Source organism: Chiroxiphia lanceolata, chromosome 3 (genome assembly GCF_009829145.1).
Source record: "Chiroxiphia lanceolata isolate bChiLan1 chromosome 3, bChiLan1.pri, whole genome shotgun sequence".
Classification (NCBI taxonomy): domain Eukaryota; kingdom Metazoa; phylum Chordata; class Aves; order Passeriformes; family Pipridae; genus Chiroxiphia; species Chiroxiphia lanceolata.
This window is the reverse complement of record NC_045639.1, coordinates 51077056-51098789: the sequence shown is the minus strand read 5'-3', so window position 1 is coordinate 51098789 and position 21734 is coordinate 51077056.

Sequence of the window (21734 nt, the reverse complement as noted above, 5' to 3'; positions counted from 1 at the left end):
GCGCATGTTTTAGAGCTCCTTGACAACACAGCCCTCTATGGAACAGAATGAAACAAGGATAATACAAATATAAGCTAGTCTACTGCTGTAGTTAAGACACTTCCTGCAACAAAGGCAAAGGAGAAATTAAAGAAAAAAAAAAAAGAAGAAAACCCAAAAGCCTGTGCTATAGAAGAGTAAACTACTTACCCTCAGCCACTAGACATCCCCATATCTGCTCTTATTTAGCCCGGATGAGTCTAGTCTTCATCTTTCCTCTGAGGACCACAGCATGTTGAACTGGACTTTCTTCCATTTTGAACCTGTCACAAAAATTTCTACAAGTAGTGGTGTATTCCCTACCTTATTTGACTGAATGATTAAGTCTCTTACCAGTTGCACTTCTGATGTGGTTTATTCTTAATCAGTCTGACATCGCTTTGATTTTAGTTCCACATCTGCCTGATCTTGCACTGGCTTGTCTTCCTGTGGTATTGGTGTTAAAGCTCCAGCCTTCAATCCCTTTTTAATTTATATGCTATTAACATGTTCTTAAAAGACCTCTAGTTAAGAAAAGGTGATCTCTCTAAATCACCTCAACTTACGTTCAGGAAATTTTCTTAAGGTCTATCATGAATGAAGTTTAGACCCATTTTTTAATTATCTTGTTTCTACCAGTCAAGTCAGAGAAGGAAAGCAGAGTAACTACAGAGATAGGAAAACAAAAGCTACTACCTACTTGCTCCAGCTTGGTAACACTGGAACAGATTTGTGTCAAGTTCACTGTGTTACACCAGCAGCCTAAGGCTACAAAACAATTTGTTTCTGTTTCAGGGCACATGAGCTGCATGTCAGCCAAGGAGCAAACAAGGTGCCAGTAGCTGATAAACTTGAAGCCTCCTCTCTCTGACAAGACCTGGCACCATCTCTGCATTCAGATGTAGCTTCACCTTTGTATGCCACCAAGAACAGGTAGACAGTACCACTGCGTGAGTACACCCTTCCATTTGTGGACTGCCTTCCCTCATTCATCTCCAACTTCTTTTTCTCAGGCAGATGTCATTCACTCATGGTTTTCTTTATACCTTGAATACTTTCTTCTTCTCCTCATCCATTTCCGCCATTATATTCTTTCTTTGTTTTATTCAACAGCTGACATGAACTCCATTTTGTCTTAGAGACCTCAGTGCACTCATTCCCAGGAGCTGTAACGGAACTATACTACTTCCCAAACAGTCGTTTACATTTCTACAGTGCCTTCTAGCTGTGCATCACAAAATGCTCTGAAAAGATGAGCTAAATCAGCAAGATTGCATTTCTGAAGACAGGAGTACTAGCCTCTTTCCTAACTAGGTGAAACTGCGCAGAGATTGACAAACTGACATCTCCAAGATGGGCCATGCAATCTCGAGGCCAGACTTGCTATGCAACCTACATTTCTTAAAATTTACCACCCTTGCTGTGATCCTGTGCTCTATTCTGAACTCTCCTTTCACTTTGTTTTAAAACTCCTCCTTGATTCTGTGTTTTGTTCTGTTTCTATAGATTCACATAGTTTTAGAGCTGTTGATATCTTATTTCTTTGCAATCATCAGCTCAGAAACATTGCAGTGTTTCAGAAAAAACCCATAAGGTTCTATAGAAATATCAGAAAACATGGAGTTTGTGAGAAAACTTTACTTGAAAAAAATCCTACAGGTAAAAACTAGCAAAACTCATCAAGAATATAAAACCCCCAATCCCTGTAGCCACTGAGTGGCTCTTTCGAAGGGAAGAGATGCAGTGAGGTTGTTGGATTTCATCGTGTACTTGCTGCTCTCTTGCTGGGAAGACAGGCAACCTAAGTGTTTCATAGCAGCAGCATGCTAGTGCTCCAAGGGGAAGGAAGTTATTCATTTCTTAGCTGACTTATGACTACCTTGGCTGTGACGTGAGGAAATTTGTCAAGCAGAAAAGGGAGAAAAAAGATAAAGGGATGGGGTGACTAAGGAGGTAAATGTGCAAAAAATGAAATAGTATTACAGATCCAAGCTGCTATCCAGACAGCACTGCCAGAGAACCATTTGTCCATGAACCCTGCTACCACAAGGCTGTCATGTTTTCTACATATCCATGTAGTCACTAAAAGACTTTTATCTCCCCATCTTACTAATCGAAGCTCCCACTGCACTGTCGTATTGCTCTTAAATCCCAAAGACTCTTTCACAGTAATCAGCCTAGTTTCTCAGTATCACCTATTCCATGCTCTGGCCCTTATTTTCACAATACTCCTATTTCCCCGCCACAAATGTTACCTGTTTGACTGGGCAAGAAGCAGCACACATCACAGCTGATTTAGACATGAGTGCTGACAGCAACATTTGCAGATCATAGAGGTAAGATAAGGACCGAAGTCAAACTTCCCCTTTGTCTTCTTCCTTGCAATGAATTTTCATGACATTTTTTAGGTACGTACCATCAGCTTCTACTTCTGATGAATTTGATTGAAATTTAGAATTTATTGGTGAAATTGCAGAGATGGATGGGCAATGCATAAGTCTTGTATTCACATGAAATTTCCTGTTTCCATATCTCTTTAGAATCTTACATTGATCCTAGACAAGTGATTCTTTACCTGTTTCTTTCTATAACATGCAACAGCCAAATAGAAAACAGGAGATGGCAGAAAAAGAAGGTGAGGTAAAAAAAAGCAAACCAGCTCTCATTTCAGTCTTCAGTAATTTTGTCAGCCCATTAATATTGTTTAGTCTCCTTTCCTGACACTTAGGAATGCCACTGATGTCAACATACAGTACTCAGTTACCTTGGCTCAGATGTAGACACCTCCTAAATAAGAAAACCAAAGCTAATCCCAGAAAGAACTCTAAGAGCCATTAAGTCTTGAGTATTATTTTCTTCCATAGATTTGGCAAATTATTCAGTCTTGTAGATAATAACATTCCATAAAAGTGAAAATCTCCAGTCTTGTTAGCTTTCAAACATAGAAAAACTGTTAATGGTAGAGGAGTCACTGTGAGACTTTACCACTTTTTATTTGTTATGAGGGCAATAAAAATTGCTAATGAAAAATGTCACCCAAGGAACTTGCTTTTTTTATATGCTGCCCTAAGCCCAGAGACACAACTGTCATCAAGGAGGTGAGGCGTTAAAAAGGAGAATTTCTGGACTGCTTCTTCAAATAAAACCAAAGCCTGTTACAGTGTAACATTGTTTTCTTCTTAGTTGAGAAGCTTGAAGTATTACTTCTCAGATTGTGGAACAGCCTTTTCACTTAATGAATAATATTCTGGAAAAATGATATTTTGCCTAAAAACTAATTTCACCTTTTAATCTGTCCTGTTGTCTCACTCATTCATGCTGTGAAATGTGATGTACTGCACTGCAAGTAGCTGTCAGCCCAGTAACCTGAGGTTTAATACTTGCAAAGAGCTTTGTTTAGATATGATAGATGTTTATCCAATGTGCTCCAGAATCAGTCCTATAAACACTATTTACTGCCAATTTGATGGAGCATTTGTTATATGTTACATCCAGCTGTTTCTCTCCATCAGTGGCAGTGTTGCTGATGGAACACCACTACATACTCACTGTCTCCTCTTGGCTGTGGTATCAGACTGTTTCCATTCACGAGCAGTATACTTACCTCTGACCAAAAAAAACGAAATTAAACCTCTTCGATCTGATTTCTACCCAGAGCTGATGAACTTCATTTTCTGCCAGATTATGAGTAGATCAGGAAGTTTAAGGTATTTGCTTTTCAAATGTATTAATTTTTTAAAAAAATATATTATTTTATGGAGTCAGAACAGATACTTGAGATTCAAGCCATAGTGTTTCAGTGTCATTGGTCAAGTATGTTTTATTTTCTGTTTGACATTATCACCCCTGATTTAACTAATATGTAAGCACTTCCAAAGCAAATGCTTTGTGTATGTAAAGGACATTTTTTTCCTGAAATACATGGGAATATGTAAAAGGTGTTTTTCAAAAGTAGGTGCATCAGTAAATATTGGCTGACATTGCTGGTGGGCAGACACAAAATGGGTACATCTACAGAATAAAAAAAAATGATGTGCATTTTTTGCATTTTTCAACCTTGTTAGTAATGTGCCTGGGAAGACAAAACTGAGGAAGCTGAGATGTTTTGTTATACAGATCTTGAGGTCTTTGACAGGTTACTAAAGGAAGGTTATCATATGTCACTGAAAAGGAAATTATTTTTTTAAATAGCTATTTTTATGCCTTATTCTGTGCACGTGTAAATGATAATTTGCGATCAGCCTGTTTTGTTTGGTCAGTGCTGCCAAAGAACATCCCATGTAATAAGCTTGGCAAAATCCTCAATTAAATCAGGTCAAAGGAGGTCAGGGCCCAGCAACCTTTCCAGAAAGGCACGCTAGATTTTTTTTTTCCCCTACTAGAGATAAATCACGTACTGCTTCTCAAAGAGACAAAAAGAGACGAAAGGCTCCCAACTCCCATATGCCAAAGCTATTCATTACCTTGTGCACAACAGGAATCTCCACTGAAGGAGGGAGCAGAGAATCCCTGAAAGTCGCAGCCATCTCACAAAATCCTTGGAAGTTGCAGCCATCTCCTTGAAGGCACAGCAGCTCCCACCTTTCGATCTTGCCCAAACCCTACTGAATGCCACTCAGAAGGGACCTGAGGTTTCTGATTCTGGAATAAAGAATTACTCGGAGGGAAAAATCCTCTTGCAAAAAATACATAGCTTCCACATCTAGCCTGTGGGGTGAATGCTTGTTCAGTTGTCTTAATTTCATGACTGTTTAACTGCAACACAGCGAAACCTGATTCAGGCCTATGCACTTGGGCTTCTTTTTTCTGGAAGCTTGGGAACCTGAATGTGGAGAGAAAGATGTGGAAGCTGGCTCGTGAATTGAATCAGGACCCAGCTTGAGCAAAGCTCCTTACACAGGACCTGGGAATCACTCCCTTCTCTTCCAGTTTTGGTTTATCCTTAGCCTGTACCATCATAAAACCATTACTTGGAAAATCCGCTGTACCATGCACTGAGCAGAGCAGTGATATGTGGGAAAATCCACATTACATAGATGACTGTGAACTCTGTGACATACGAGATCCATTTTAGCCTTGGCATCTTTTTCAGATGGTACAACCATACATGGTAAATCCCTCAAATGTCACCACAGGAAATAAACAAAACACTACTAAGCCTTGGTTCAAAAAACAAGAAGGTATCATGTAGTCTGTTAACGGGGACTATAACAGTAATAATAGATCTAAAGAAAAAACTCTAATTATGGCTAAACCTGCTAGGTTCCTGTCTCCTCATGTTGTTTTCTTACACTCTTTGAAGCCTGCACAAAAACTGAGTGAAAGTGGCATTCAGTTTGGTGACACAGCATAAACCCTCTCTATTAAAAACCAGACTTAAACCTACTCTGAAATAGGCAAAGTAGGAAACAAGCAGTCACTAGTCAGTGTGTAGACTTTCCTGCCTCATGTTATTCAGCAGGGAAGCATATACACAAATCACCAGATCCACATCAAGTTGCACTAAGAAAAAATGACGTACTGGAAAAGATAATGGAAGAGGTAAAAGGGCAGCACATAGGGCTGAAAGAGAAACATACTCTTGAAAATCTTGGAGTAGAAAGGGTCAGAAAACATAGATAAAAAGTTTATTCTGCAAACAGGATCATTCATGATTTCACACTGAAGGAACCTGCGTTCATAAAGCACTTTCTTCAAAGAACTGTTATTAGCTAGAAGTACACAAGAAGACACAGCAGTCATATCTACTGCAGGCTATTCATGAAAACTAAAATACTAGCAAACACTACTCTTAAATGCTAGGAAGGGCACGGAACATTATTAAAATTCACATTAAAACTGCACATTCTCAGTTGTCTTAATTTTGTACTGCTCTCTTTAGCCTATTTTGCTACTTTTCTACTCCTTTTCTGCCTTAATGGGTTGGAGAAGCAAACAAGCAAAATATCTGCTTGCACAGGCTAAAAGAGAAGTTGGCCTCCATGGTCCCATGTCAGGAAAGCAGGATTGAGTGGCAGTCGTCTTCCCTGAATGGACACAGGCAGTCCACTTCTCTGCAGTGAGTTTCCAAGCAAGAGTAAAAGCAGGGATTTTGGCCGGCTCCTCTGTGCCCTAAGCAGCGTATCTTCTGCTGACTCTGAAGCCCACATTCATATGCCTACTTCTGCACATCGGAAGTATGCTTCAAATTCATAGTACTCCACTCTCATGTCTCCACACTCAAGTTTAAACCTACAGTGAGGAAGGGCATAATCCCTTGAGACAAGACTGACAATGATTAATGATTAATCCACTACAGCTAAACAAGACGCTTTCAGGGAAGAAAACTACCCTTCAGTGAACATCTAGGTACAGAGCAAAGGCTGTCACCATTCTGTCATGTGCCTTGGTCAGTGTGAGATGCTTCCTAAAGAGTCCTTTAGGAAACAGAGAAAGGTCTAAACATCATTGCACCTCTGGCAAACTCCATCTCACTCAGTTTTCTTCTCAACCCCCTTTCTTTGAACCTTTTGTCTTTCATGTTCTCTTGGTCCTTACTCCAGTGTTCTGTGGCAACTGCTACCACAGTCCTCAGAAGAAGCTCTTTCACCTTTATTTCTTTATAATCTGCAGCAATGAGCTTCAAGTACCCTCAGGCAGTTTCTGCCTCAGAAGACAAAACTCTAGCTTGTTCATCTGCCTGGCAATAGCACAGTAAAACCAGGTAAGCTGAGACAAATATATTGACATGATGATATTACAGTATCTTTCCAATATGATGAAGGAAAAAAAAAGTCAGTGTCATTATTCAGATGGAGAAGGAAAGCAGTGTAGCATCCCTACTTATGAAAATCACATGAAGCAAGAAAATGAGAATTCTTGCTATTGAGTTATGTGTGATATTCAGTACTTTGAAACTGAATGCACCCAGCTAAAATGCCAGTTTCTGGTTTAATTTACAGACTGGAACCACAGAAGAAATTGCATTGTGAATTATTTAAATTACAGGATATTTTGCTAGAACAGTACACCTTCGTTCTCAAGCAAATGTTATCTCCTGATGATACCAACCTTAAACAAGATATACTTCCTTTCATGATATTGATAAAGAAGATTTTATCTCTAGCATTCCACACCAGAAAAGATACAGCTCAGACAGCAAAGGAGCTGTCTTTACCCCAAAATTCTCTGACTGCTGAAATCCAATGGCTGCTTAAAATGAAAAACCACTTTAACCCCATCCATGGCACACTTCAGTCCTCCACTTTAGAAGCAGCATAACCTTAGGAGATCAAAACCAACCACTTTTCTTGGAATGGGACAGTGTATATGCTAGGGAGAACAGATTTCCAATAATATTATAGGCAATGCTACAGATCCTAGTTATCTCCTAGCTCCCTATCCCTATCAGCATGGACTTCAGCATGATACTAACAGCCATGCCACCATGCTCTGAAGTCACAATCACAGGGGCAAGTGAGACCTATTCTTTAAAAAACATTTTTCCTAAAAATGGCATCTCAGAATTTCAGAAATGGTATTGAGTGGTCTCAATTAATGGAAATATCTGTGAGTTCCTGCAGTGATTGGATTCAGTAACACAACTGGACAAATACCACAAGAACTATTTCCACCAACAAACAAGGCAAATTCAAAGAAGCATGTACTTTCCTGCTTGAAGTGTACGTTAGAAAACTTGTACATGCCACAAATTAGAGCTACAACAGCATGGTTTATCTGGTCACTGCTACTGAAAAAGAGCTTAGCATTATGCTCACAAAATATGGCTTTAATTTCAAAAGAAGTGTTTGCCCTCAAAGAGGATGCACACTAATTTTTTTAAGATATTCAACTAACAATGAGATTCATGAAAATTAAATTGGTTTGCCAAAGTAGCTTCATATTTATTATAGGGTTCCTTAAGATGTATTTATTCTGTTCTGATAAGACAGAACAAATTTTGAATACAAAAAATGAAGAAAGTTTTATGGAGAATATACCAGAAAGCTGGGAGACATTGAAAAAGTGCCTAGATTAGTCACAACACGATCCTATGACACATTCCTGCAAATAACACACAGCTAGCTGGTTTCACTATGGAGATTTTTTTATGCTTACCAAAACTAAGAATGACAAAGACATAATTTAAACTAACTAAAGATTTTAATATAGTTGCATCCCATGCACCTTGAATTTATTAAAAGGAACCATGTAGATAACCTTAAACCATTCAGTTTGAAGCAGGTTGTTGGCTCAATGGTAGTCAGTGACCTTATTAATGACATAACACAGAAAGTCTTCTCATGGCTTTGTCAGAGACGAAATACATTCTCCCCCTCTCCAAGAGGACCAAGCATTCAAACATAATCCCAGGAAATCCCACTGTTTACAAAAGATGCTGTCATCCTGACTAGCACTTTACAGCTCCCTCCAGATGTGGCTGGACACTTCTAAATTAAGTCAATGAAAGCACAGGCATGTCTGCAGAGTTGCAAAGTGCTTTTCTGAATTAAACACTCTGAAATAAAAATAATGCACAAAGACCATATCTTTATGCTCTACATCTTGCAGTAAGCAGTCTGCCGCCACTATTACTGATCCCTACATTTGCCTGCCCAACTGGAACACCCTTGTTCTGCACCTAACTGAGCATAAAGCACGCAAGGTTGAGAGCTGAGGCAGCTACACTACACAGACTTGCCAAGTTCTGTGCCCTGAGCGTAAGCTTCCCATATGGTGCTGCTTCATGCTACCAAGGAGGGGTTGAGATGGCCCCACTGCTGGTTTCGGCTCTGAGACCCTCTGTGCAAAAGCAATACACATTTAAATCCAGAGGTTACCAGTGTCTGATGCCAGTCTGTGGAAAGGGGCGGAACCTGTAGCTCTGCAGCCCATCCCAGAGTACTAGACTAAGTCTGTGATAAAGCCTGGGATTTAGGGAGGACTTGGTTTGCATGAAGACCTGGGAGGAAACTCTCCTTCTGGCTGAAACTGCAAACCTTTCCCACACAGCATCCCAGCTCCTGCCCACACACAGCGTTGGTCTCTTGAAGCTTCAGACCTGGAGGCATCTGCCTTTCTCTATCTCTTCAGGCCTCCAGAAGTCTTCCTCCCCCACTTTTGGCACTGAGCCTGAAATGCAGCTGTTCCACAGTAATGCAGCAGCTCCTCTTTCCCTGCTCCTCCCTTAGCTCAGGCTATTATCAGACGTCAGCATGTGGATCCCTTCCCAGGAGGAACAGCCAGAGTAATTAAGTTCTAGTTCTGCTTGCAGGGATCCCAGCTCCAAAGGGAGACAGTTCAGCTATGCAGACACCAGGAGCCTACATGACTGAAGACATGTACTCCACCAGTGTGTGCAAAGAGTAATAATTAGAGTCCCCTTCTGCACTCGATGTATCAAAGCCAGACTACACAATCTAAGTCTGGCTCGGTCTGATAATTCCCATATTTCTGTGAAAGCAACTAGTCTCTCCCCTTTCATCTCTGAAAGAGTTGCTTCTTCCGGCTTCTTCCATCTTTAAAAGCCAAAGCTTTCCCTTGAGCATACAAAACCCCAAGGACATCTGTGACGGATTTGGAGATGCCTGAAATTGTATACATAATCTTTTAAATGTTTGTTTGATTACTGGAAGCAATTTACTGTATAAAAACACACAGTTAAAGGGAAAAACAAGCTGCCTACATCAGGCAGGGAAGAACATAGTTCAGTTTCATACAGCTCAGCCATTTACCTACCATTTCTGGAGAGGGTTTTCACACTTAAGACCACTGGGTCCTTCAGGAGGCACTTTGGAGGCTGTAGAGGAGTCCCATCTCTCCTTTCAGATTATAAAGTAGGTGGGGGAATAAGACAAGGCAAAAAAGTTTTAATGTGACTGTACAAGAGCTTCCTGAAGTCAAGTTAACCTGTTATGTAAGAAGTTAGACCTTCTGGAGGAAAGATCATCTGAGCAGGTTTAAAGGAGCATTTTCTAGAGTATTCAGAAAGTATTCAGTCACACTATCTCTAAGTACAAAGCTGGGGGTCCCAGTGGACTCCACTTTTATGCTGGTAGGCTTCTAAAGACATGGATTATCTACTTGTATAGTTCCTTGTTTCCTTACCCCCAAAGTTTAGTTACTAGGAAATATATAGTGTTCTTTTATGTACAAGCCTCCTCTTTTAGACTCAAAGACCATAAGCAGAGGATTTGTAGGGCAATACAAAACTAGTGCATGGTACTGGGCCTGAATATTTACGGAAGTCTTTTGTGAAGGACTGTCACCTAAAATATTTTCTTCTGTAAAAGGCTGACCTAAACAATTGAACAAAAGTGCAGAAGAGAAGACAGACTCAAACTGGGTAGTACCATAATTTGTAGTCTCTGAAGGCGCCTCACACTCTTGCTCCAGGTGTTGCCACAACACCTGTCTGAAGCTCCAGCTGCTCTTCCAAATACCTTCTCTCTCTGCAGCAACCGTGCTCTCCTGTTTGATTACGTCCCAGTCTGGGAGATAAGTCATGCAGCAGAGCCAGGAAATTACTAAAACCTAGCTGGCAAATGGCAGCCTTGAATAATACCCTGTCCTGCCCAGCACATCCATGCCATCCCACTGTGGCCAGACTGCTTTGAACAATGTTCAAACATGCATTCCAAAAGGGAAGTTTAGGTAGCACCTGGCCCAGCATGGATGAATGCCCCGGCAGCTGTGCAGCATTTTGTTTGCTGCAGCATGACAGCACTGCTTCTCACAGCCTGGGTGCCTGGGAGAAGCAGGGAGAACTAGAACAGAGCTGAGAAAGAGTAATGGGCCCGGAGAGATTACGAAAAGGAGAAAACATCCTCCCACTCTGTCTTCAGGCTCTTCTGTACACTTAGACATATCAGCAGCACCTCGTGCAGGAAGAAAGAGTGGTGAGTGCAGGCTGGAACCATTTTGCCCCAGGATGATAAACAACACTCAGAGGCTATTCTGGGGATTAACAGAAAGAAATCAGCATAAGAGAAACTAATAGGGTAAAAGCAGTGACAGGAAATAACAACTCCATCACTAACTGCTACCACTTTGGCTCTCCCAAGTGCAGCTTTTCCCTCCTCCACATTTCCCCCCACCATGCACACACTTTTTATTTCACATCAGGATGCAGGTGTGATGGAAAGGAAAGTGCTGCAGGAGAATTCTGCTCTGCTCCTAACAATGGTTTAATCTATTTTGACAAGCCCTCCCCCTAGGCTCTCCCCTGCTAAAAATAATCAACACTTCAGTCTTTCATGGGAGTGTAACTTTAAAGACTGTGGAATCAGTGATTTATTTCCTCCTTCAGCCAAACATTTTTCTTTCTTCACATGGGAGAACCGTTCCTTCTGCCTTGCACTACCAGAGGCTTTGATAGGTGCCTGATACCCAGCACACACACGATCATTGAGAGCCACAGGTTAGACTGGGTGAGGCTGTGGTCAGCCCTGCAATCCTCAGCATTGTTCTGATTTTTCCTCCTTAATTTTAAGGAGCATAGCCACACTAGCCAGGGCTGGCTTGCTGCCCAGCTTCAGGTGCAGTCAGTAAGGTGACACATGCAGGGTGACTGCCCCCAGGGCACATACAGCTAATAATTTCATATTGCTGCAATTTACAAAAATACCAAAGAATAGCTGGTAAGATCGCTGTGGAACTGTTTCTCTCAAGTAATGCAAAACAGTAACTGCTCGCTCCCGCACGTGCTATGAATGCATAAGACCCTCTCATTGTCTAGGTCACTGTGCTCCCTCTGCTTCAATTCTTCCCTTTAGCAACTCTTTCAAGGTAAAAATGAAAGGTGTTTTGTTTAAGTCTACTTTTCCATCAACTGCTCTGTATTGCCTCTAGTGACAGAAGTGTAAAGCAGTGCATATTAGGTTACACAGCAAGGAAGTACAAATTATTCACATTAATAGGAGAAATTTCAGTCATATTTATATAACCATTATACAAACAACATAGTAAGTAGTCTTCTATCTTTAAAAAAACCCACACTGCATATTCCATCTCATCATGGCTGGGCTTCGCGAACGAAGATTTAGGAAGGCTCTATCCACATTTTTTACAGGCACGTTGGTGACTTATGAGGCCAATACGAGATAGACATATCCAATTGCAAAAGGCACAGCAGAAAGACTCCTTAGATGGTATATTCTGCAAAACACGGTTCTTTCTGCATTGCCTTTTCTCCTCGAGAGTGATCCTGTGTGTGTTCTCAAAGGAGACAGCTGCATTATAGATGCTGTGTCTCCAGGCCTCCCGATTTGAGGCCAGAGTAGACCAATTATGGTGATCAATATGGCCAAGGCTGAGATGTTGTTTCAGAGAGTCCTTGTATCTTCTCTTCAGGGCTCCTCTCTTGCGGCAGCCGGTGGCAAGTTCACCATAGAGCAAGATCTTAGGGAGGCGGTGGTCCTTCATCCTGGAGATGTGCCCTGCCCAACGCAGCTGTGTTCTCAGCAACATGGCCTCAATACTTGTGACTGCTGCTTGCTCAAGAACAGATGCATTGGTCACAAAATCTGACCAGTGGATGTTTAGGATTGTACGGAGGCAGCGCTGATGGAAGCGTTCTAGGAGACGCAGGTGGTCTAGTGCCTAGCCTTTGTAAGAAGTTTTGTTCTTCTTTGCAAGTACAGGAGAACAGAATACATATGGAAAAGCCTGTTATCTGGGAAAACGGGGAACACTTTTTATTTTCAAGTGGAAACCTGGAATCCTCCTCAGGAGGAGTTGAAATGCTGAAAGCAGAAGCCAAGACAGATTTTAAGCTCAAACCTACAATCTTTGCTTCTTCAAGTGCACAAAGTTCACTGCTGCCAGGCTGTCCAGTGTTAAAATATTTCTGCAGTGTTTATCTATTCTTTCTCAGTCTCCGACTTTCCTAGTATCTTTTGAGCATCTACAATTATTTCAGAAAGAATACATTCATGATTAATGATCAAATACAGATAAGTTTTAATAAGCTGAATATGAAATTTGGGAAACTGATGTAGGCAGTAAATTTGAGATTATCAGATTAAGGTTATCATGGGCTGCTCTAGTAATTTTTCAGCTTCATTCACTTTGTAGTTTATCAGCACAAATCCCACCATTCATGCACTGACAGAAAAAAATACGTTAAGTGATTTATCCACTATTAGACGGGTAGGAGTTCCAGTCTTTGGTTCTAGCTACCTGGCTGAACCTTCAATAAGGAGAATGCTCCTTCATTTGATGTTAGTATCTGACTGACTTGCTGCTTGGGCAACCAAATAACTCCTCTGCACCTGCCTACCTTCCCCCAGTATGTAATTTCTTTGTTGTAATATAACAGCTCTAGCCTGAACACAGCCTTACAGACATGCCTTCAAATCTGTGTTTCACTCCCAGACCTTTTTGCCCTTCTATCTCCCATTAGGCTTCTAAGGCCACCACACTCCATATTAAAAGGTGACTTGTACTTCACAATTTATTTAAAGTCCTAGGCTTAATTTTCACACTGCTTATGGAAAAAGAGGAAGTTCTAGTTTTCATACACAGCTCATTCCAAAATCCTTTAAATAGAGAGTGAATGAAGATTTATTTCAGAGACAAGATGGGAGAAGACAGAGGGAAAGCTTTTCCTCCACAGCTCTTCTCATGTTTACGTTGCATAATTCCCTCATGACTTATCTGTATCTGAAAGGAAAGAAGAAGTGAATGATCTCCCTCTTCTCTCAGGTAAACAGCAGAAATTAAAAATCTTTACACTCCTTACTCAGATGACAAACTGTGCCTTGTGCTTCATATGAGCAAGAGCCTTTGAGTAGACTGGAGCTGGATCTGCTCCTTGAGAGAAAAGTGCCTGAGTGTCATACCTTAGCTGCTGGCCAGCCGTGATTACAGAGGTCTGGAAGCAAGTATGAAGACCCACAGGAGAGAAAGGGAAATACATGGGGAATTAATTCAGTGAAAGGAAATGGCTGTGACCATTTTCTTATTTAAAGACACCTGAGAACATGACAGCCTGCTGGATGACTAACGTGAAACTTTGTGTCTATATCATTGAAAAGCATATGACAATATGTGACTAGATAAAATTGGGTCCTTTCTACAGTGAAAAAAAATCCCACCTACCTAAGCCTCTCAGCTTGGATAAGTGAGTCTGGCCCTTTGCATTTACAGTCAACTCTTAAGCCGTTTAAGTACATGACAAATTTTTACTTTCTGTGTAGTCCTTTGCAGATACATATTCCTAGATCTGTGGTTTGGGTAACAGACTACGGTTAAAGGTAACAGGAGCAAGGGGATATTAGGAGCCAACTCTTTTCCTAGCTAAGGTCCTTTGTTCCTACATGGTATTCTCGTGCCATCTAGTGGTAGTCAGAGAACGTCAGCAAACGTGGTGGAGCACTTAAATGTATTTTCTTGCCAATTAGAAGCAGCTGGATAAAAAAAGATGATTGTATGTACAAAAGGTCAAGGGAAAGCTCATTTTATATGAATACTCTGAGAAGCTAAACAATGGAATTGCATTTATGTATCCAGCCCTTAGAGAGCAGAACACAAGTGCCAGGTTAGGTATGCAGTTCTTAAAACATCTGAAGAAAAGAAAGATTATTTACAACACTATTTACTTTTTTCTTACACAAGGTATTTTAATTCTGGGCAGGGATACTGGTCTGCAGGCAAAACTGCCTCCTATTACATCAATTCACTCAGAATAATCCATGCAGAAAATCGTATTTCCCCATTCAGCTGCTCACAGGAGGACTGCTCTACTGGATCAAAGGGGCAGAAAGGAAAAACGTTCCTCCACGAGAGAGGTCTGCTGCATGATTGTACAGGTGAAAAAAAACAGCCTTCAGTCAAGAGGGACCGTCATGCTCCGAAGAACATTCCACAGATAATAGGCATTTGTGCAGAGGATCTTCCACCATTCATGGCTGCTCTCCATGCGGATTTTCATAAATCAGCCACATTTAGTCCATTCTACCCTGTCCCTCTAGTGAGATGAAAAACCAAAAATTGTAAGTCCACAGACAGCTGACATCAGCACACCATGAAAAGCAGATGAAATCTGAGGAAATTTCTGATCCAGACCTGGTTGCAAATCTGCTATATTTGATTCTGCAGGTGAACATGCAGTCTTCTCCTACAAAACATTTGTTCTGTGTAAGTTAGTTAGAAGTCAGGCTGCATTGCTCTGTATTCTGGGCCTACCCAACTTTATAACATTACAGTCTCATATGGAGTGAGTACTGTGCTAGCTAATGACAGCATTAATTACAAACTGTTTTCAGCTGCTAATCAAATGTTCCACAGAATATCAATTGTGTGTTAAAGAAATTCACTACTAATTCCAAATAATTACATTCTTGAACTTTGAAATTTGTTCATGAAGAATTTAGTAAATTATGGGAGGGTAATATTTACAGAGTGTGTTACTCGCTTGGATTTGTAGGAAAGGAGGTACCTGCCAGATTTCCAGTGGCAATTAAAATAGACAACAGTTGACAGCAGTTTGCTCTAACCTTTGTTTATTAGCTGATTCATACTTCTACTTGTGTTTTGTTATCAAATTATAAACAGATAATATAACAAATCCAGCCAAAAGGAAAACACAAACTTGGGAGTGAGAATCACTTTTCGGTACATATCTAATGGAATTCAGATGCTGCACCCACATAGAGAGAAAAATCACAGTAGAAATAAGCACACAAAAGTTAAGATCTTGCTACTGACCTGTGCTTACTGTTTTCCTGGCTCCTCTGCCAGCTCAACACATTTTGCATAGTACCCATGCTTTTTTCTGTCAAATGTTTCTGCATGTGTGCTTCAAGTGTAAATTTACGCAACCTTTAAACAGAAATAAGTTACATGTGGGAAACTCTCAACTTACCAGCTTTGCTAATGGAGTCAATATATTATGGCTTATTAATACAATAAATAAATAAACCCATACAGACCCAGCTTGGCTGAGGGTTCAGCAGCCAAATCTCTTTATTCAAATGAGACATCACCTTTTATATACACCTCAAAGCAACACATGACCCCTTGACCATGGTATCTCACTACCCATGTGCATGGGACTACTTTGGGACTTCATTTCCCAAGATACCCCTCCAGCATCCTTCCTAAAACCCTCCTTAGTGCCATTAAGTATGAGAAGGTCAAGTCATTTACCTCTGTGGGCTTACCATAGCTTGGAAAAGATGATATTTCTACTCTGTTATTAAAACCACACACAGCAGACTGCTGCATAGTGAAAGTTGGTAACACATGAAGTGTTACCCTGTGTAATGCAGAAGGGCTGAGATTTGTATCCAGAACCCAAACACAAAACCTAAGAATCATGCTATAGCTCTGGTCCTCTTTGCAGTAAATTCCCTATCAGGTATTATTTGATATTACAGAACAGCAGCTATATAGAGAGATGCTGCCTTGAAGGTTAGAATCAAAAGACCTACCCATATTTCTTACATGTCAGCTTTTGTTCTGAATCTAGTCAGTAACAAGACAACACAATGTTTAGGCAGGGAGAAGTCAGACCTGTGAGCATACAAACAACATGGATCCAACCTGATCAAGTTCTCATTCTGGGATGCTAAGTTGAAGAAATCCAGTTACTGTAAACAGAGTACAAGTAGCCTTAGAGCTTCCAGAACCCTGAAGTAGTCAAACTCATGAGATGTTCAGTACCATTTGGTTTGTATGTAATGCTACTTTTTGTGTTTCTACTAAAAGAACACCATGCTCAAAGCTCAAAAAGTATCTATAGCAAATGTGACAGATGTGAAATGAAGGACAGAAAAGAAACTGAGGTCAAGAACATGAGAAAATGGATAAACAATAAACAGCATCATGACTGCACTCAAGTTGTACTGTGTAGAAGGAGGAAGCAGTAGTTAAGGGTTATCCTGTATAAAACATTCCTACTTTCTGGTAAGATGCAAGATACTTTTTAACAGTCCTTCTGGCCTTAGAGCTTTTTTCCTAGACTTAATTTGTTATTTTCCAAAACCAGCAATGTCTGTTTTTTGCCTAAGATCTCCTTCCTGGGAAAGTGGCAAAACTGCAACCACTTGAGGCGAAAACAATTCTGCTGTGCCACATTATTCACCTATACTTTATATGTATAGATACACCATTTATGCGTGCACACCTACACATGCTTGCACAGCCAGAGTTAGTGGTCACAACAAGAAATCTCCATCTGGTACCATCCATTGATCACCTCTGATTTATGATGCTATTGTAGCAAACTGAGACATGCAAGGCATAATGTATTTAAGGTTTGTGCATCACGTTTGTCTCAGACCTCACTGAGCCACAGAAATGAGCTACCAGGCCCTGTTCAATACATAACATATCCTTAAGCTGAAACACAATCTGGAATCCCACATACAGATAACCAGTTGTCGCCTTGACATCCTGGCTAGTAGACAGCTTGGAAATACAATTTCTCATTTCAAGGACAATCTGAAATATAGTTCAGCATGAAACAGATCCTGATTCTCTTTCAAGTGATTCCACTTGCATATGCTGCTTTGGTCTCCAAAGCAGTGAAAGGAAATAATCACAATTCTTTTCATGCTTTTTGAAAATTAATCAAAATGAGTCAGTATTTCCAGTGGCTTTTGATTGCTAAATAGATAGTGTATTTATTAATGTTTAAATTAGTAATTTTGAAGTTTGTTTTTCTTCTCTTTCAGGACCAGCTACTACTAAAGTTTATTGATGATTCACCCTGGTTTAAAGTCAAGGGTGCTCTTACTTTTTACCATTTTGCAAAACTGTGTAAAATACGTGATTATTTAAAATTTAAATTTATAAAGCTACATATAACTGTCCAGTACTCTGCTTATTGATTATACCACCTTTTTGCTTTGATGAATGTTTCACTGAATTTAAAATTATTCTTCTCCCTTCATGTGCTCCGTCTTCATTTTCCAGCAAAAAGGGAAATAGAGACCAAAATTAGAGAATGAGATGTTGTATTGTATTAAGTCTAAGAAGTATTCTGAATAATAAAAGGCCCTATACCAAAGAGGAGTGGTGCCACAACTATCCTGCTTGGCAGCAGCTAAGTCATCACTCATTAGTAGCTTTTACACGTAATTCCAGGAGTGATACAGATTTTTCAAGAGTCATATAATATCCTGAAATTTGGTGAGCTCTAAATTTTATACATTCCAGCTTACAAACAGGAACAAACATACTGGTCAGCATAGGAAAGCTTTTTTTTCTTTTCAGCTCTTTGACTCCTTATGCATTGCATAGTAGTTGTGGCTTGTCTTCCTTTGTTTCTTTTTTCTTGTCATAAAGCCCAACAAACAAGTTTACTGCTACACAAAGGTTACACTGTTATTGAAAGCAGCCTAAGATCTTCAGACTGAAAAAGGGGTGACTTACATCACATCTCATATTTATTTATTCCAGGAAGGTAAACCCAGGAGGTCCTTGTTGCCCCTTACACCTGGTAGTACTACTTGCTTAGAGATGTCTTTCACAGTAAGCTGCTAGAGAACATATTTCTCTTTATCTAAGAGTGGTACCTTGGCATTGGTTGCACAGAGAATTCTGCAGGCTGAATGAATAATTACCATCCTATGAGTGAGCTAAAGGAATAGTTTGAAGATGCTAAAAGCCTTCTGATATTTAGAAAATTTGCACTACAAAAACAATAACACAAAAACTTCTTTAAAATCCAGTGCATAATCCGCAGAGCAGTGTCTCTACTGTATATCCAATGGAAAAAAAGTCAGCCTGTTAAAGCAGATCCTCTCTTTGAAGTATATCTGTGACTGTTGTGGGTCTCCAGAGCTGTGCTTGTCGCTATCTGACTCCCAATATACACACTCTGAACTTAGTATTTGCAAGAGGTGTTCCTCAGGATAACTTCACGAACACTATCACATTGTAGGGCAAAACTGTCCAACTCTGGTCTCACCCTTTCAAGCTGAGTCACTTGCGATCTCAATGACAAGATCTTTAGTAATAGACAGGAACTTACCCTCAGACACAGGATAGCTCCTCATAAAAAACTCCAAGCTTCATAGGTTACCTCTTAAAAATCCTTCAAACACAACCTCTCTTAATGCTATGTCTTGAAAAACTTGGTAACTCACGCCTTGAGGTTTTAGTCATTACCCATTTCGCTGATCAGTATTTTTTTCCCATGCCTTAGACTGTGTCACCAGAGTCTTGGACTGCCTTCGTTGTTTCTACCAGAACTAGTTCAACTCAGTTCCAATCTTGTAGCTAAGGTTAACAGTGATTAAACACACAAAACCTGTAACAGCATGTGCTATTTAACTGGTAACTTGCTGCTGCACTGATTCAAGCTTCAAGAACTCTCCTCCATCTTAAATTTGAATGGATTTTGTTGCCCAGCTTTCATGCCTTTAAGTGTTCTCATTATTTACAATCCGCAAGCACAGAAGAGTTCTGTCTGTATGGGCAAAGACTGGGCTCTCATAGATGTCTGATATTGGTAGTGCTAGCCAAAACAATAATTAAATGCCTTGAGAGTTCTGAGTCATGAATCTGTTCTACTTTTGCAGTTTGTTCTTTGGCTAAGCTCAGGTGGGTGGAAATCTTAAAAAAAATACGGCAGCCAACCTCTTCTTAATGATCTCCATGGAGGTCTCATCAGTGACAGTAACAAGAAGCCAAGGCTGAGCCCTTCTGGAAACAAAAACTTCTTAGGACTTGCATGTGCTGGCAGAATTAGCTTTTGAGTTTTTATTTCTTTCAAGTGTTTTGCTGGGAGCAGTGGATTAGTGCTGTGAATTCATGTTCTGTCAGTACCTGGCATTCAAATACAAGTGATCCTGCCTTGGAGTGCAAGCTGGATTATTTCTCAAGATTCATTTTTCATGTGCCCAAGTTTATGTAGCAATCAAATAAATCAATCAGATGCTGACTGCACATCTACTTGCTTAAATATCTTTGAAGTGCTGCAACTTAATCAAAGCAAAACCACAACCTGAGTTTGGAGCTTGCATGCTTCTGTTCATCTGGGCTACAGAGCACCATGTTAGTACTTCCTTGCTTTGCTTCTGTTGTACTAGTGTAAATTTATATGGTAAGAAATGCTCAAATCATCATCATCATGGCTAGGCTTCGCGAACAAAGATTTGGGGAAGGCTCTACCCGTGCTCAAATACACAGCTGATAAACTACAGCACATCCCTGTGCACCAGCTCAGACCAGTTCAGTAGCTGTTCTTGGGCAGTTATTTCCGTCAAATGTAAGATAGCAACACAGCTTTAAACTGTTTGCAAAGAAGCTAAATGCTGACAACCTGCCATTTTCTTCAAGCAGAGAGCTGTTCACTTAGATGGTTACTACAGCCCAGCTAGTTTATGGGAATCTTGCACTCAGTCATATAGGTGAGTTCTAAGCTATGAAGGAGATAGCATATATACCAGTGTAACTGTTTCCTCAGACCTTTGAATCACTAAGATTAAAAAAATATTTATTTTCAAGCAGAGTCATTTGGGTTCTGGCTCACCTGTCTGGAAAGGAAGATGGTGAACTGGGTTCTTACCCAGGGGTAATGCTTTCCTGCCACACTTGATGGCCAGCTGGATTGCAAATGAGGTGCCAGGTGAACTGCAACAGCTTACAGCTCTGTATTCAAGGGCATACTAAAACCAATGCCAGTTTAGCCATCCATGGAGAGGGAGGAGATGGGCAGTTTGCCATGGTTCCAGCAACATGTGATACTTATTCCTTTAATCATCTGGGCTGTGATGCAACCCACTGTGTTGTACCTGACTTCAAGCCTGTTTGTCTGACAAACTTCAGACAGTGAGAATCCTTGAATGCACACAAATTTGTCCACACGGTTCAAGGAAGAAAGATCCCATAAATGGGGAAACCTGATTGCTGTCTGCAGCTGCCTGATTGGAAGATGCAGAGAAGATGAAGCCAGACTTCTCTTGCAGATGCATAACAACAGGTCAAGAGGCAACCAACACAAGTTGAAATATGAGAAACTCCAATTAGATAGCAGAAAAACATTTTTTTACCTTGAAATTGAACAAATACCATAGAGGTATTGCTTATTAATTGTAAAACAATTTAAATTTTTTAATAATGTGCTGTACGGAAAGGCAAAATTTATTATTATTTAATTGTGATTTAAGTAAAGACAGTGCACTTATTAGAGAACACTTGTAATTCTAAATAGGCTTGTCACTACAGGAACACTAGCATGATTTACAAGAAATTCTGCAATATCACCAGCAGCTGTAATACTACTGAAGAATTTCTGATTGAATAAGCATTTGTACAGGAGCGGAAAAATAAAAAGAAAAGAAGCTTATTTTACTTACACTGTGTGATCTAAGAAGAATCTTTTTGACTTAGTAGGTGTGAGGGTGTGAGGGCTTGAGTTTTTCAACTACTACGTGTATCTTAGTTTCCAGAATCAACATAGGGGAAGAAAACACCATTAATCTTCTTTGGTGCAAAGAAGTATAAATGGCATATACCAATGCTTGTTATTGTGACAATTTTCTGTGTATTTTTAAACTGGTTTAGTTCTTTGTTTTTTAATTATGAAATCATACTAAAAATGGTCTTATATATGCAAGATTCTGCTGTTTGAAACTGAATTCATTTGGTAAAGCTTCTCTGAGTGTTGTCTATTTTGCAGACTGAGACCAGGAAGCAGCAGTTTTTTTCTGTAGCTATAGAAGTTGCAACAAGACAGAGATTCATCCTCCCTCTATTGATGTGAACTCTGAATTAAAACATAGTTT